At 42.3% G+C, this 17,024-nt stretch overlaps 1 long non-coding RNA gene across 1 annotated transcript; it reads left to right on the forward strand.

Annotated features, from left to right (window-relative positions):
- Nucleotides 1-372: 372 nt before the first annotated feature.
- LOC116990165 lies at nucleotides 373-11,114 on the forward strand. The gene is made up of 3 exons (XR_004416449.1): nucleotides 373-383; nucleotides 4,652-4,655; nucleotides 11,015-11,114. It is a non-coding gene; the product is annotated as an uncharacterized LOC116990165 (long non-coding RNA).
- Nucleotides 11,115-17,024: the final 5,910 nt, after the last annotated feature.

Genomic DNA, 17,024 nt, shown 5'->3' on the forward strand with positions numbered 1-17,024 from the left:
GTGTGTGGCCAGGATAGTGTGCGCCTTTGATGATACTGCCAGCCTTTTTGAGGCAGCGACTGCGATAAATCCATTAGATGGAAGGAAGGTCAGAGCCGATGATGGACTGGGCAGTGTTTACTACTTTTTGTAGTCTTTTCCTCTCCAGGGCGCTCAAATTGCCGAACCAAGCCACGATGCAACCGGTCAGCATGCTCTCTACTGTGCACCTGTAGAAGTTAGAGAGTCTTCCTTGACAAGCCGACTCTCCGTAAACTTCTCAGGAAGTAGAGGCGCTGATGAGCTTTCTTGATAATTGCGTTAATAGCATTTTCCCCACTACCGATGTTAGACTCATTGCTCTGTAATTCCCCGTTTTCTCTCTGCCTCCCTTTTTTAAAAAAGTGGGGTTACATTAGCTACCCTCCAATCCTCAGGAACTACTCCAGAATCTTAAGAGTTTTGAAAAATTATCACTAACGCATCCGCTATTTCTGGGGCTACTTCCTTAAGTACTCTGGGATGCAGCCTATCTGGCCCTTGGGATTTATCGGCCTTTACTCCATTCAATTTACCTAACACCACTTCCCGGCTAACCTGGATTTCATGCAGTTCCTCCATCACAATTTACCCCGGGTCCCCTGCCACCGGCATATTATTTATATCTTCCTTAGTGAAGACAAAACCAAAGTAGTTATTCAATTGGTCTGCCTTGTCCTTGTTCCCCATGATCAATTCACCTGTTTCTGACTGCAAGGGACCTACATTTGTTTTAACTAATCTTTTTCTATTCACATATCTATAAAAACCTTTGCAGTCTGTTTTTATGTTCCCTGCCAGTTTTCTTTCATAATCTATTTACCCTTTCCTAATTAAGTCCTTTGTCCTCCTCTGCTGGACTGAATTTCACCCAATCCTCTGGTAGGCTACTTTTTCTGGCTAATTTGTATGCTATAGATGGTGACGTGGAGAGATAAACAACAAAGAATGAAAGATATGCAAAAAGCGAAGACAAAGGAACCAGGCCATTGTTAGCTGTCTGTAAGGTGAAAACGAGAAGCCAGCGTGACGGGTGGTGGAGGGATGGAGAGTGATGGAATCCTGTGGTTACTTGAAATTAGCGAAATTAAATTCATACCACTGGGCTGTAAGCTGCCCAAGCCAAATAAGCGATGCTGTTCCTCCAATTAGCGTTTAGCCTCATCCTGAGAATGGGGGAGACCTAGGACAGAAAGATCAATGTGGGGATGGGAAGGAGAAACAAAGTATTCGGCAACCGGGAGATCAGGTTAGTTCAGTCTGGGCAGAGCGAAGGTGTTCCGCGAAACGATCGCCCAGTCTGCGTTTGGTCTCGCCGATGTATAAGAGTCCACATCTTGAACAACGGATACAATAGATGAGGTTGCAGGACGTGCAAGTGAACCTTTGCCAAACCTGAAAGGACTGTCGGGTTCCTTAGACAGAATCGCGGGAGAAGGTATAGGGACAGGTGTTGCATCTCTGCGGTTGCAGGGGAAGGTACCTGGGGGGGGGGGGGGGATTATTTGGGTGGGAAGGGGTAAATTTAAAAAAAAGAGACTATTATCAGAATGGTGGCCGATTAGGAAAACGGGAGATGCAACGAGACCTGGGTGTCATGGTACACCAGTCATTAAAAGTAGGCATGCAGGTGCAGCAGGCAGTGAAGAAAGCGAATGGTATGTTAGCATTCATAGTAAAAGGATTTGAGTATAGAAGGAAGGGAGGTTCTACTGCAGTTGCACAGGGTCTTGGTGCGATCACACCTGGAGTATTGCGTACAGTGTTGGTCTCCTAATCTGAGGAAAGACATTCTTGCCATAGAGGGAGTACAGAGAAGGTTCACCAGACTGATTCCTGGAATGTCAGCACTTTCATATGAAGAAAGACTGGATAGACTCGGCTTGTACTCGCTAGAATTCAAAAGATTGATGGGGGATTTTATAGAAACTTACAAAATTCTTAAGGTGTTGGACAGGTTATAGGCAGGAAGATTGTTCCCGATGTTGGGGAAGTCAAGTACAAGGGGTCACAGTTTAAGGATAAGGGGGAAGTCTTTTAGGACCGAGATGAGAAAAACATTTTTCCACAGAGAGTGGTGAATCTGTGGAATTCTCTGCCACTGAAGGTAGTTCAGGCCAGTTCATTGGTTATATTTAAGAGGGAGTTAGGTGTGGCCCTTGTGGCTAAGGTGATCAGGGGGTATGGAGAGAAGGCAGGTACGGGATACTGAGTTGGATTATCAGCCATGATCATATTAAATGGCGGTGCAGGCTCGAAGGGCCGAATGGCCTTCTCCTGCACATATTTCTATGTTTCTATGTTTCTATGTTAACCAGGGAATGTGGAGGGAACGATGTCTGCGGAACAGGACTGTTTGCACGTCTTGTTGTTGCCATATAAATTGGATAGTTATATGGATGGGAAAGGAATGGAGGGTTATGGTCTGAGCGCAGGTATATGGGACTAGGGGAGATTATGTGTTCGGCACGGACTAGAGGGGTCGAGATGGCCTGTTTCCGTGCTGTAATTGTTATATGGTTATATGGTTATATGGTTAGATGGCAGCAAAGCCACGTGGTGCGGCCACAGTCCAGCTGTAACTTTGAAAATTAAATTTGACAATTGCATAAACTGCGGGAATATGATTTAATATGTGCTTTTTGTAACCTGTTACCACACCTGCGGCCCAAACCAAACGCATGGATTAAAATATTGAGGCTTTAAAATTTGGAACAAAGGCAGAAATTGCCAAAAGAATACTCAGCAGGTCATGCAGCATCTGCAAGCTCAAACAGACCTTATATTTCAGATCCGACACTAATAATTAATGGTGTTCAACCAGAGTCATTAATTATGTTTCTCTCTCCACAGACGCTAACCGACTTGCTGAGTATTTCTTGGATCTTAGGCCTTTATTTCGGATTTTCACCATCTGCAGGTTTTTTTCCCAGTTCGATGGGCGAATGAAATGTGAGTCTGACCATAAACTGCCAACAAAAATAAACATACCACGTTGGCGGCATTCAGAAGGTCGAGGATTATCCAATATCTGGAAAGGTAAGGGTTAATATAATTGAAGTACTGTGGAGCAGTGGGTTGAGCCGCTGCCTCACGGGGCCAGAGGACAATGTCCAATCCTCACAGAGAAACATAGAACATAGGAATAGGCCATTCGGCCCTTCGAGCCTGCACCTCCATTCAATATGATCATGGCTGATCATCCAACTCAGTATCCTGTACCTGCCTTCTCTCCAAACCCCCTGATCCCTTTAGCCACAAGGGCCACATCTAACCCCTTCTTAAATATAGCAAATGAACTAGACACAACTACCTTCTGTGGCAGAGAATTTCACAGATTCACCACTCTCTGTGTGTGAAACAAAGGTTTTTCTCATCTCAGTCCTAAAGGATTACCCCTTTATCCTTAAATACCAGAGATGAAAAGAGAAAATAGCGCGAGAGAAGGAGCTAAGAATACAGGACGCGTAAAATATGAAGGCAGAGGAAGCAATACAGGTGGAAAGTTGGAGGAAGCAACTGCAGATGTTGGTTTACACAGTTTACACAGAAGCAGGGGCTATGGCAGAAATATTTCAAATGTCATTAGAAACGGGAATAGTGCCGGAGGATTGGCGTACTGCGCATGTTGTTCCATTGTTTAAAAAGGGGTCTAAGAGTAAACCTAGCAATTATAGACCTGTTAGTTTGACGTCAGTGGTGGGCAAATTAATGGAAAGAATACTTAGAGATAATATATATAAGCATCTGGATAAACAGGGTCTGATTAGGAAGAGTCAACATGGATTTGTGCCTGGAAGGTCATGTTTAACTAATCTTCTTGAATTTTTTGAAGATGTTACTCGGTAAATTGATGAGGGTAAAGCAGTGGATGTTGTGTATATGGACTTCAGTAAGGCCTTTGACAAGGTTCCTCATGGAAGGTTGGTTAAGAAGGTTCAATGGTTGGGTATTAATGGTGGAGTAGCAAGATGGATTCAACAGTGGCTGAATGGGAGATGCCAGAGAGTAATGGTGGATGGTTGTTTGTCAGGTTGGAGGCCAGTGACGAGTGGGGTGCCACAGGGATCTGTGTTGGGTCCACTGTTGTTTGTCATGTACATCAATGATCTGGACGATGGTGTGGAAAATTGGATTAGTAAGTATGCAGATGATACTAAGATAGGTGGGGTTGCGGGTAATGAAGTAGAGTTTCAAAGGCTACAGAGAGATTTATGCCAGTTGGAAGAGTGGGCTGAAAGATGGCAGATGGAGTTTAATGCTGATAAGTGTGAGGTGCTACATCTTGGCAGGACAAATCAAAATAGGACGTACATGGTAAATGGTAGGGAATTGAAGAATGTAGGTGAACAGAGGGATCTGGGAATAACTGTGCACAGTTCCCTGAAAGTGGAATCTCATGTAGATAGGGTGGTAAAGAAAGCTTTTGGTGTGCTGGCCTTTATAAATCAGAGCATTGAGTATAGAAGTTGGGATGTAATGTTAAAATTGTACAAGGCATTGGTGAGGCCAATTCTGCAGTATGGTGTACAATTTTGGTCGCCTAATTATAGGAAGGATGTCAACAAAATAGAGAGAGTACAGAGGAGATTTACTAGAATGTTGCCTGGGTTTCAGCAACTAAGTTACAGAGAAAGGTTGAACAAGTTAGGGCTTTATTCTTTGGAGCGCAGAAGGTTAAGGGGGGACTTGATAGAGGTTTTTAAAATGATGAGAGGGATAGACAGAGTTGACGTGGAAAAGCTTTTCCCACTGAGAGTAGGGAAGTTTCAAACAAGGGGACATGACTTGAGAATTAAGGGACTGAAGTTTAGGGGTAACATGAGGGGGAACTTCTTTACTCAGAGAGTGGTAGCTGTGTGGAATGAGCTTCCAGTGAAGGTGGTGGAGGCAGGTTCGTTTTTATCATTTAAAAATAAATTGGATAGTTATATGGATGGGAAAGGAATGGAGGGTTATGGTCTGAGCGCAGGTATATGGGACTAGGGGAGATTATGTGTTCGGCACGGACTAGAGGGGTCGAGATGGCCTGTTTCCTTGCTGTAATTGTTATATGGTTATTATATGGTTATAAGTTAGACGCAAAATGCTATATAACTCAGCGTGGAAGGCAGTATCTCTGGATGGGATGGGTGACGTTTCGGGTCGAGACCATTCTTCACACTAAACGTCAGGGGAGAGGGAGACACAGAGATAAAGAAGTGGAAGGAAAATGGAGAATAGATCATTGTTAGTTAGGAGAAGGTGACAACAAAGCAAATATAGATGATGTAATCGGGGACAGTCAGACTGATCGGAGAACCGGGAAGGCGGAGGGATGGAGAGGGTACAGGCTTGAAGGAGGTGCGAGGAAATTATTGCGCGTTCATGTTGCACACAACAAAGAGGGGTGGGGGGGGGGGGGGGGGGGGGGGGGGGGGGGCATGCAGATTGGATGGATTTGTAGATCCTATGGATTTGAAGCATAAAGTATGTGCCGGATATTAATGATTGAAGAACAAAGAGGTCACCTACGAACTAATCTTCAATGTCGAGCGCGCGAAATAGGAAATATATAAGGGCTAGCAACTTAGAATACATTGGACATTGGTATAACATTTAATTCCACGAAGAGTCCTGCCCAAGATGCCCGCTCTGGGTGAAACCAAATTTACGGAATAGCGCGGTCATGTGAAACATCAGGTACACAAAAAAATGCAGGAGAAACTCAGCGGGTGCAGCAGCATCTATAGAGCGAAGGAAATAGGCAACGTTTCGGGCCGAAACCCTTCTTCAGACTGTGAAAGATTAGATTGAGGGGCGGCATCATATCCCAACTCCAGATCCAGGCAACTGCCGCGCGGGTGTCACGAGTTTAACAATAATACGCGGTAAATATGTAAAAGCGCGTTCTTCAACTCCAGCCTGAACTTCCTCTGTGTCATCCCGTAGATACACGTGTTGGCGCAGGAGTTGACGTGCATGAGCAAGACCCCAACTTCATTGGCGATGTAAGATGGGCTTGAGTGATCCCCGCCCAAGAAATTCTCAGTGACCCGACTGCAGATGAATGTGACAGCTGCCGTTGTCCACAGCAGTATGAAGGCGCCGGACACTGTGAACAGTAAAACGATGGACTTCCGCCGATTCTCCGCCTCAGTGTCCTTGCCATCCATTGCCTTCAAGCGACGACGGACTCTGTTGGCCGCTATGATGTTCCTGACCGTCAGTCCGTTGAACAATATAATTATTAGGAAGGGTAGGAAGGGGAGAGAGACGCTACACATCCACGAAAACACCAACCACCACCCGGAAATGAAGTAGGCGCGTTTGGGTCGGCACCCCTTCTTCACACTATCCACGGTGAAGCGTGGCACGTACATGAAGTTAAAGGGGATGTACTTTAAGCAGCTCAGCGTCCACAATGATATAATGACCGTGACGGCCGTCCTATCCGTGCAATAGGCGAGTCTCAGCTTCGGGCAGCAAATGCTGACAAAACGATCAAATGTGAAGGACATGGTTAACCACACAGAATAGTCCAGAGTAACCACCCGCAGGTATATGTAGGATGGACAAATGGCGCTGAGAGAGAGGAAGGAGTTAGGGACGTAGTACATGTAGATTTCACGGAATAACACGTGATCGATGAGAATGAGGAGGTCGGAGATTGTCATCGTCATCATGTACCGGGTGATTCCTTTGGAGAGCCCGCACTTTCCCCGGGACAGGACTGCTGCCGTCAGTATGTTTGCTGGAGAAATAATAAAGTACAGCGAAATTAATATTTAAATGGACTACCGATGTAACGGAGTTATGGTTACTGTTGGATCTTACCAGTCTTGCGATCAACCGGACTAATCAGAAAAAACATTCAGAGGAATAACTTTGCAACTATATATGGTATTAAAGAGCAATGCCATGTATATTCCAAAAAAAATCATTCTTAAAAATAGTTGTTGTCTTTCGCAAACTCCCAAAGCGTTTGCAGATATCTGATCAAAGGTCATCAATTTGAACTTTCGACTCTGTTCTTTTTTTACCCTAGAGAACAAATGAAAAAATATACAGAACATCCTGCAAACACGCAGAAAGAAAGCTGGAAGCTGCTTAAAGTTCAGGCGTTCGGTCCACGAATCATCAGCTGGATTGACAGTGCGCGTCAGAGAAAAATGTGTGGGATAGACCCAAAAAGCTTGAGTAACTCAGCGAGACATGCAGCATCTCCATTCATTCTCTCCGCTGAGTTACTCCAGCATTGTGTGTCTATCCTTCGTTTAAACCAGCATCTGCAGTTCCTTCATACACATATAATTGGTGATGTCTGACGTGAAACATTGACTTCGTTAGTCTAAGCAAAGACGCTGCTTCTGTTTACCAATATATTATGATTTGAATTCTGATTTGGAGCAGTTGCGCGCGTATTCCGATTTTGGTTTATAAATATATCAAAATGTAAAGCAAAGTGAAAACAACGGGATCTGGATATTTGGTTTTGGATCAATTAGTGCTGCGGATACATAGCTATTCGGGATTCATCTACGGGGGGAGACGAGATTCAATGCTTCAATATGACTTGTTTCACCATGACGGGTCGGGTACGATATCAGAGAGAACAACTGCTGGGACAAGCGGCAAGGGAGGTCGAATATGTCCCCCCAGAACCTGACCAACTTTTACCGCTGTACCATCGAAAGCATCCTGACCACCTGCTTCACGGTATGGTACAGCATTTGCACCGTAGCGGACAGGAAGGCACTGCAACGGGTGGTGAAAACCGCTCAGTACATCATCGGTGCCCCGCTCCCTGCCATGGATGCCCTCCACCGAAAACGGTGTCTGAGACGGGCCAGGAAGATCATCAAAGACCCCTCCCACCCTAACCATGGACTGTTTGCCCTCCTCCCATCAGGGAGGCGGTACAGGAGCATCAGGTCTCGTACTAGTAGGATGAGGAACAGCTTCTACAACAACAATATCACATTGCTGAACTCGGAGTCCCGCCGATAGATTTGTCCAGTCTCTCCGTCCACATTGTTTGCTTATTCTGTATTTTTATTTCTATATTGCACTATTACTACCGACTGACGTTAAACTGCATTTCGTTGTACCCATACTTGTAATGACAATAAAGTTGAATTGAAGTGAATTGAATTGAAAAGACCGAAGGTGGATGTGATGGTGAGCAAAAGGATGAAGTTTTATTGTTGACGGGTGAGCAGTCTGGGAGGAATGTACTCAGAAGCAGGGAATTAATATTATCATTCATCTCCCTCTGTTACGCCGCTTATGACCCTTTCATCCCCAATCGCACGGTATCAATATCAACTGCGTCCTTCGGCCTCCCTTCCATCCCTCGCCCCGTCCCCCGTCCACATGTTCAACCAGATTCTAATATAATACTGGAGGCGAAAAGAACCGCAGATTTTGGAGGCCTCCGTGGAACGCGAAATGCTCTTTTAATACAACGGGTCTGGCAGCATCCCTGGGAGTCATCGGTATGAGATTTTTTAAGTTCGTCGAACACGGTAGTGGAGTAACCCAGGGTCCAAAATGCCAGATGAAATGTTCAGACCCAAAACGACGCCTATCGGCAGAAAGTGTTAGAGCCCACCCAGAAATATACGGGTATAATACTAAAAAAGACAGTTAATAAAATCTCCGTATATGCAGATGAAGTATTCCTATATATTACAAATCCAGAAACTAACATTCCAAACTTGTTAAATCTTATGACTCGATTTGGCTTATTTTCGGGATATTAAATTAACTGGAATAAAAGTGAAATTATGCCAATAACGGAACTTAACATATATATTTTATATATGAGCCCTGGTTTTCAAGGGAAATTGGACATCTTGTTCGGAAAAAGAGGGAGATCTCCAATAATTATAGGCAGTATGAAGTAAATGAGGTGCTTGAGGAGTGTAAGGAATGTAAAAAGAATCTTAAGAAATAAATTAGAAAAGCTAAAAGAAGATATGAGGTTGCTTTGGCAAGTAAGATGAAAGTAAATCCAAAGGGTTTCTACAGCTATATTAATAGCAAAAGGATAACGAGGGATAAAATTGGTCCATTGGAGAGACAGAGTGGAATTATGTGAGGTAAGGGAAACTAGTAGAGTATCTATGGACACCATGAGGTTCAAAGTAAAAGAAGTACTGACACTTTTGAAAAATATAAAAGTGGATAAGTCTCCAAGACAGGATATTCCCTAGGACATTGAGGGAAGTTCGTGTAGAAATAGCCGGGGCTATGACAGAAATATTTCAAATGTCATTAGAAACGGGAATAGTCCCCGAGGATTGCCGTACTGCGCATGTTGTTCCATTGTTTAAAAAGGGTTCTAAGAGTAAACCTAGCAATTATAGACCTGTTACTTTGACTTCAGTGATGGGCAAATTAATGGAAAAGATACTTAGAGATAATATATATCAGCATCTGGATAAACAGGGTCTGATTAGGAACAGTCAACGTGGATTTGTGCCTGGAAGGTCCTGTTTGACTAATCTTCTTGAATTTTTTGAAGAGGTTACTAGGGAAATTGACGAGGGTAAAGCAGTGGATGTTGTCTATATGGACTTTGGTAAGGCCTTTGACAAGGTTCCTCATGGAAGGTTGGTTAAGAAGGTTCAACTGTTGGGTATAAATACAGGAATAGCAAGATGGATTCAACAGTGGCTGAATGGGAGAAGCCAGAGTGTAATGGTGGATGGCTGTTTGTCGAGTTGGAGGCAGGTGACTAGTGGGGTGCCTCAGGGATCTGTGTTGGGTCCTTTGTTGTTTGTCATGTACATCACTGATCTGGATGAAGGTGTGGTAAATTGGATTAGTAAGTATGCATATGATACCAAGATAGGGGGTGCTGTGGATAATGAAGAGGATTTCCAAAGTCTACAGAGTGATTTAGGCCATTTGAAAAAATGGGATGAAAGATGGCAGATGGAGTTTAATGCTGATAAATGTGAGGTGCTACACCTTGGTAGAACAAATCAAAATAGGACGTACATGGTAAATGGTAGGGAATTGAATAATACAGTTGAACAGAGGGATCTGGGAATAACCGTGCATAGTTCCTTGAAGGTGGAATCTCATATAGATAGGGTGGTAAAGAAAGCCTTTGGTATGCTAGTCTTTATAAATCAGAGCATTGAGTATAGAAGCTGGATGTAATGTTAAAATTGTACAAGGCATTGGTGAGACCAAATCTGGAGTATGGTGTACAATTTTGGTCGCCCAATTATAGGAAGGATTTCCACAAAATAGAGAGAGTACAGAGGAGATTTACTAGAATGTTGCCTGGGTTTCAACAACTAAGTTACAGAGATAGGCTGAATAAGTTAGGTCTTTATTCTCTGGAGCGCAGAAGGTTAAGGGGGACTTGATAGAGGTCTTTAAAATGACGAGAGGGATAGACAAAGTTGATGTGGACAAGCTTTTTCCTTTGAGAATAGGGAAGATTCAAACAAGAGGACATGACATCAGAATTAAGGGACAGAAGTTTAGGGGTAACATGAGGGGGAACTTCTTTACTCAGAGAGTGGTAGCGGTGTGGAATGAGCTTCCTGTGGAAGTGGTGGAGGCAGGTTCGTTGGTATTATTTAAAAATAAATTGGATAGGCATATGGATGAGAAGGGAATGGAGGGTTATGGTATGAGTGCAGGCAGGTGGGACTAAGGGAAAACAAGTTGTTCGGCACGGACTTGTAGGGCCGAGATGGCCTGTTTCCGTGCTGTAATTGTTATATGGTTATATGGTTATATTGCAACGATCCTTTAAAATAGTCAATGAGAATTTTAAATATCCAGGAACTTATGTGACCAAGAAACATACTTCTTTATTTAAACTAAATTTTCCGCCTTTACTTAATAAACTGCATAGGAATATTCAATATTAGAAAACACTTCCCATCTCAATGCTCGGTAGAATCAATGCCATAAAAAAGATTTTTCTCCCGCAATTACTGAACCTTTTTCAATCAATCCCGATAAATCTCCCACCCAAATTTTTTTTAAGTTGTTTCTATTGTCACAAGTTTTATTTGGGTTTATAAGAATCATAGAATAAGTAAAAATCATTTATGCAAATCCAAGATGAAAGGAGGATTAGTTTTACCAAATTTTTAATTTTACTTTTGGGCAGTCAATATTAAAAATATGAACTTTTGGTTGGAAGATATGGATCAGCAACCAGATTGGTTAAAGATGGAAAAGGAAGATTGTTTGCCTTTTAAAATTGGCCCGATTCTGTTTGCTGCCACAAAACTGAATAAAAAAACCTGTAATGCAACCCTATAATATACAGTGGGATACGAATTTGGAAACAATTAAAAAATACATTAAAATTGGATAATTTACCACTTTCTCTTCCCATTGTAAATAATCCTTCATTTAAACCTTCTGTGTTGGATAAAGGTTTTGTACAATGCAAAAATATGGAATTAAAAAGATGTGATACCTTTATAGAAAATATTTTTTTCTTTCATTTCAGGAGTTACAACAGAATTATGGATTACATTCAAATAATTGTTTTAGATTTTTTAGATAAAGATTATGTTAAATCACATACACAAGACTATAGAACTAGACAGCCAGAGATTCTTGATGAATGTTTGAATAAACATCCTAATACAGTTATGAATGAATGAATGAATGAATGAATGAATGAATGAATGAATGAATGAATGAATGAATGAATGAATGAATGAATGAATGAATGAATGAATGAATGAATGAATACGTTTATTGTCATTGCACAATACTGTGCAACGAAATTCCATTACATCAACTCCGGTTAAAAAAAACCGAGTACAAACACGACAACCATTGACAAATATGTACACTTATTAGTAAAATAATAAATAAGTATTTAAAAAGAATTAAAAATAATTTGTCGGCATTTCTTGGAATTACATTTTGCTTTCCCAGTGTTCTCTGTTGGAGTTAAGCTCTTTTATCGCACATGGGTAGAAACTATTTTAATCTACCGGTGCGAGCCTTCCGAGGCCTGAATCGCCTCCCAGAGGGTAGCAGAGTGAAAAGGTGGTTGGCAGGGTGGAATGTGTCCTGCTTGATATTTGTGGCCCGGCGCAAGCATCGGGCCCTATATATATATCATCCAAGGAGGGCAGTTGAGCGTTTGTAATGCTCTGTGCAGTTTTTATAATTGTCTGCAGCGCACTCCTCTCAGCCACAGTACAGCTAGCAAACCACACCAGGATTCCATAGGAGAGGATACTTTCCACGGCGCGTCGGTAGAAGGACAGCAGTTAAATTAATATCTTACATTTATAATACTCTTTTAGACAGTGAGATCCCGTCGACGGAATTATATAGACAAGCATGGGGAAATGAATTAGCTAAATCTATAACGAAAGATATTTGGGATGGAAGTCTACAACATATACATCAATGCTCGTTAAATGCCAGACATCCTTTAATATAATTTAAAGTACTACATAGACTGCATTATTCCAAAACAAAACTAAATAGAATTGTTCCTAATATCTCCCCTATATGTGACAAATGTCAATATTCAGTGCCTAATTTAACCCATACTTTTGTAAATAGTATAACATTTTAAAATTTCTGGACAGATATTTTTTTAATTATTTCAGAAGTTGTTAATATTCAATTGGATCCCAACCCTAAATTAATAATATTGGGAATATCAGAACAAAGCCTAAAACTTACACCAAGCCAAAGAAATATCATTGATTATAGTATAATAACTGGGAAAAAATTAATATTAAAATTTTGGAAAAACCCAACATCCGCCACAATTAAAATGTGGATTATGGAGATGTTGGAGACCTTACATTTGGAAAAAAATTAGACTTGTCTTAATTGACAAACCAGAATTATTTACTAGATTATGGTCTCCATCTATTGATTATTTGAAGGGGTAGAATGGTCCAGCACGGAAGCCTGACTGAAACTTGAATCCGGGATTAGATGAATAGTCACGTGTTTAACCTACGGACCCAACTCCTAAACTGTATTATTGATATTGATAGTTTACTATGTATTTAATTTTCTTCTTTTTCTTTCCCCTCTTTTTGTCTATAAATTAAAATAACCAATTAGAAGCAGCGTTAATACGTAATTGATAAATGAGGACCCCAGCTATTATAATAGCTGGGACCCCGGGAACCTAGATACGAATAAAATGTAATCGTTAAACAACGTCTTACTGGTTTGGATTATGATATGCATCGCTTCTAATAAAAAATATTATACAAAAAAACAAAAAAAACGACGCCTATCCATGTCCTCCAGAAATGCTGCGTGATCCTCTGGGTTACTCCAGCACTGCCTTCCAACATAATGTTCTTCCTCCCATTATAAACCCCTCTTTATCCTGCAATTCCTATTTCCTCCACCAGTGTCGCTGTCCCGAGTTTACCGTTCACTTTCAATTCTGGACTCTATGATCATCGGTTTACTCATTGAAATAATTAAACCGATGATCTGGAAATTCAAGTTCTAGTTTACCACCACCCACCCCCCCCCCCCCCTCCCCCTTTACAACGATGCTTTGAATTTTTGTCTTGTCTACGCTTTAGACGTCTGCCCAATGTATCTTCTAAACTGTTCCCTATCTATCCATTTATGTTTGGTGATGCTGCGGCCATGCGTATGAAGACGATTTATCGTTCTTTATAGTACTGAGGGTTACTGCCTAATGCAGGAGATCAGGAAAAAGGGCTGCCAGAGCACGCACGATGAATCAGACCAACAACACATTAGGCGACTGAAACACAGCTTACCAGGGATACCAAACGCCGCCAGGATCGGATAGATGATTTCATTGGCGTACCGAATTGGAGCACGTCCCATTCTGGATGGTTCTGTGACGGCGTTAAGTCCGGGAGCACAATGGAGCAAATAGCGCGGTTCAGATGCTAATTAATGCTCGCGCCAACTCTCCAGTGAGATAGGGGTGTGGCGGATCCCAGGTGTTATTTAAAGTCTCTTGAACAAACACATTTATTTCCGTACAGTGAAGTTATGTCACCTATCCCTTGGTGGGGGAATGCTTTATGCAAAAACATATGTATTAGTCCACGGACATATTACGACCCTTTCACTGAATATCGTTCAACCGGGCAAGGCACCGGTTGGTTTGTTGTTGGAGAGTATTAGCAGAACGAACTATGAAATATTTACCGCTATTGATAGGCACAATTATAGGCACAGGAAAGGTACAGATCATGACACAATGATTTGCTTAGTTCGAATTCAAATGTGAATTATTCAGGGAAACAACGGGTAAAACTCATGTGGTGGAGTTGAAGCCTATCAAATCCATCGCCCTCTTCGGACACGGCAGTATATTCCTCTGGGCATCATCGCCAATGTAATCTTCTCCTTAAACGTAGCTTATATCTGCTTTATGAGCAGATGATTCATCATAGTTCAAAAGCAAAAATAAAAACACCCGGCATATGTTGATAGTTTGATTATGTTTCACAAAAACATCACAGAATGTCCAGAATTTTTCATCAGATCGGGCGACGTATAGAGAGTAATAAGATTTCAATTTGAAATATATCACCCTGTAGTAGGTGTCTGTAGAAGATTCCCGAACTGAAACGTCATCTGACTATTTCTTACACATTTCTTGAGTGCCCCGAGATGTTGTTTTCGAGGATGGATTTTTAGTGGAGCAGACAGAGAATAGGCAATTCTGAATTTGTGTAATGAACTGGATTTGATAAGGGAGCCACTAGGAGGTTGCGACCATCATATGATAATATTCAACCTGCAATTTGAGAGGGAGAAGATGAATTCGGAGGGATCGGTATTACAGCTGGACATGCGGTCACACATGAGACACGGTATTACAGCTGAACACGAGGTCGTAGCTGGCCAAATTTGACTGGAAATGGATCCGAGCAAAAACCCCATGTGGAATAGCAAGGTAGACATCTGTGGGAATATATCAGAAGGTGCAGGATCTTTCCAGACCAAAGAGGAAGTAAGATGCTAGAAGCTGAATGAGGCGATCGTGGCTGACAAGATATCAAATATAGCACTAAACTAAAGGCGAAGGCAAATAAATTGCAAAGATTAGCGGGAAGTTAGAGGATTCGTTTTTTCTTAAAACAACAAAGTAACTAAAACGGTAATATGGAGAGAAAACTATGAAATACGAAGATAAGGAGCCAATGCCACAAAAGAGGATAGCAAGTGTTCTCCAAATATATAAAGAATAAAAGGGGCAAGAGTGGACATTGGGCCGCTGGAAAATGATGCTGGAGAAGTGATATTGGTGAACGCAGCAATGGCAGAGGAATTGAATAACTTTTTTGTATCGGTATTCACAGTAGAAAACACCAACAACGTGCCTGAAATTCAAGAGAGTCAGAGCATGGAAGTTAGCCGAGTGGCTATTATAAGGAGACGGTGCTTGGCAAGAGGTTTACAGACCGGGCGTGTGTGCTGGGAACAGAGGACTTCACATCAGGTAGACATTACTGGGATGTGGAGGTTGCAGATACTCGGTGCTGGGGTCTGGGAGTCGCCGTAGGGTCTGTGGAGGGGACGAGACCGATCGACCTGACCCCGAAGACAGGAGTCTGGAGCATCTGGCGGCGGGGTGACATGTTTAATACAGTCACCTCCCTTCCATCTCGTCTCCCCGCTCGACCCATCCCTAGGAGGCTGCTAGTGTATCTCTGTTACGAGTCTGGGGCAGTTTCGTTTTACGACACGGACATCATGTTCCATTTCCAAACCTTCACTGGGAATAAATTCACGGTAACACTATCCTTTCTTCGGGCCTTGGCAATTATGCCGGTGGCTGAGAATCAGCTCCGTGTCCCGGTGTGTAGAAGGGTCTGGACTGGCGTGAGGAGCTGGGCTCAGGGGCTCTGTGGCAGAAATCCGGTGGACAACAGGGCGATGTTGAAACCTCAAATTCATGTAAATAAAACTAGGGGAATGTAAATGTCGAAGCGTGAAAAAAACACGTATACAATCAGCCATGTCGATCCGTTCATTTTAACGCGTTAACTGTGTCGGTCAACGGAACCGAAATACGTTGAGGCACAAGCGGTGTTGGTGCGGACTTCAACAGCAACGCAAAGGCCAGTTTGGGGCAGATGTAGATGGGTGGGCGGACGGAATTAAATCGGAAATTGTCAAATGTGGGGGAATGCAAACTAAATAAAGGAAATGGTAGATATAAGGAATCTGTTGAAATGATTGAGTGTTTTTTTAAGTGCTGGAAGAAATGAGCGGACCAGGCATCATCTGTGGAGGAAAATGGACAGAACACGCTTCGGGGTCAGGACCCTTTATTGGTCTGAAGAAGAATTTCCCAGAATTACAGGTTCGGTCTATCCGAGTGAATTAACTGGTGTTGATGTGGACTTCAGTAAGGCATTTGACAAGGTTCCTCATGGAAGGTTGATTAAGAAGGTTGAATTGTTGGGTATTAATGGTGGAGTAGCAAGATGGATTCGACAGTGGCTGAATGGGAGATGCCAGAGAGTAATGGTGGATAGCTGTTTGTCAGGTTGGAGACCAGTGACTAATGGGGTGCCACAGGGATCTGTGTTGGCTTCACTGTTGTTTGTCATGTACATCAATGATCTGGATGGTGGTGTAGTAAATTTGATTAGTAAGTATGCAGATGATACTAAGATAGGTGGTGTTGTGGATAATGAACTAGATTTTCAAAGTCTACAGAGATATTTATGCCAGTTGGAAGAGTGGGCTGAAAGATGGCAGATGGAGTTTAATGCTGATAAGTGTGAGGTGCCACATCTTGGCCGGACAAATCAAAATAGGACGTACATGGTAAATGGTAGGGAATTGAAGAATGCAGTTGAACAGAGGGATCTGGGAATAACTGCACAGTTTCCTGAAGGTGGAATCTCGTGTAGATAGAGTGGTAAAGAAAGCTTTTGGTGTGCTGGCCTTTATAAATCAGAGCATTGAGTATAGAAGTTGGGATGTAAAGTTAAAATTGTACAAGGCATCGGTGAGGCCAATTCTGGAGCATGGTGTACAATTTTGGT

This window comes from Amblyraja radiata, chromosome 30, assembly GCF_010909765.2.
Source record: "Amblyraja radiata isolate CabotCenter1 chromosome 30, sAmbRad1.1.pri, whole genome shotgun sequence".
NCBI lineage: Eukaryota > Metazoa > Chordata > Chondrichthyes > Rajiformes > Rajidae > Amblyraja > Amblyraja radiata.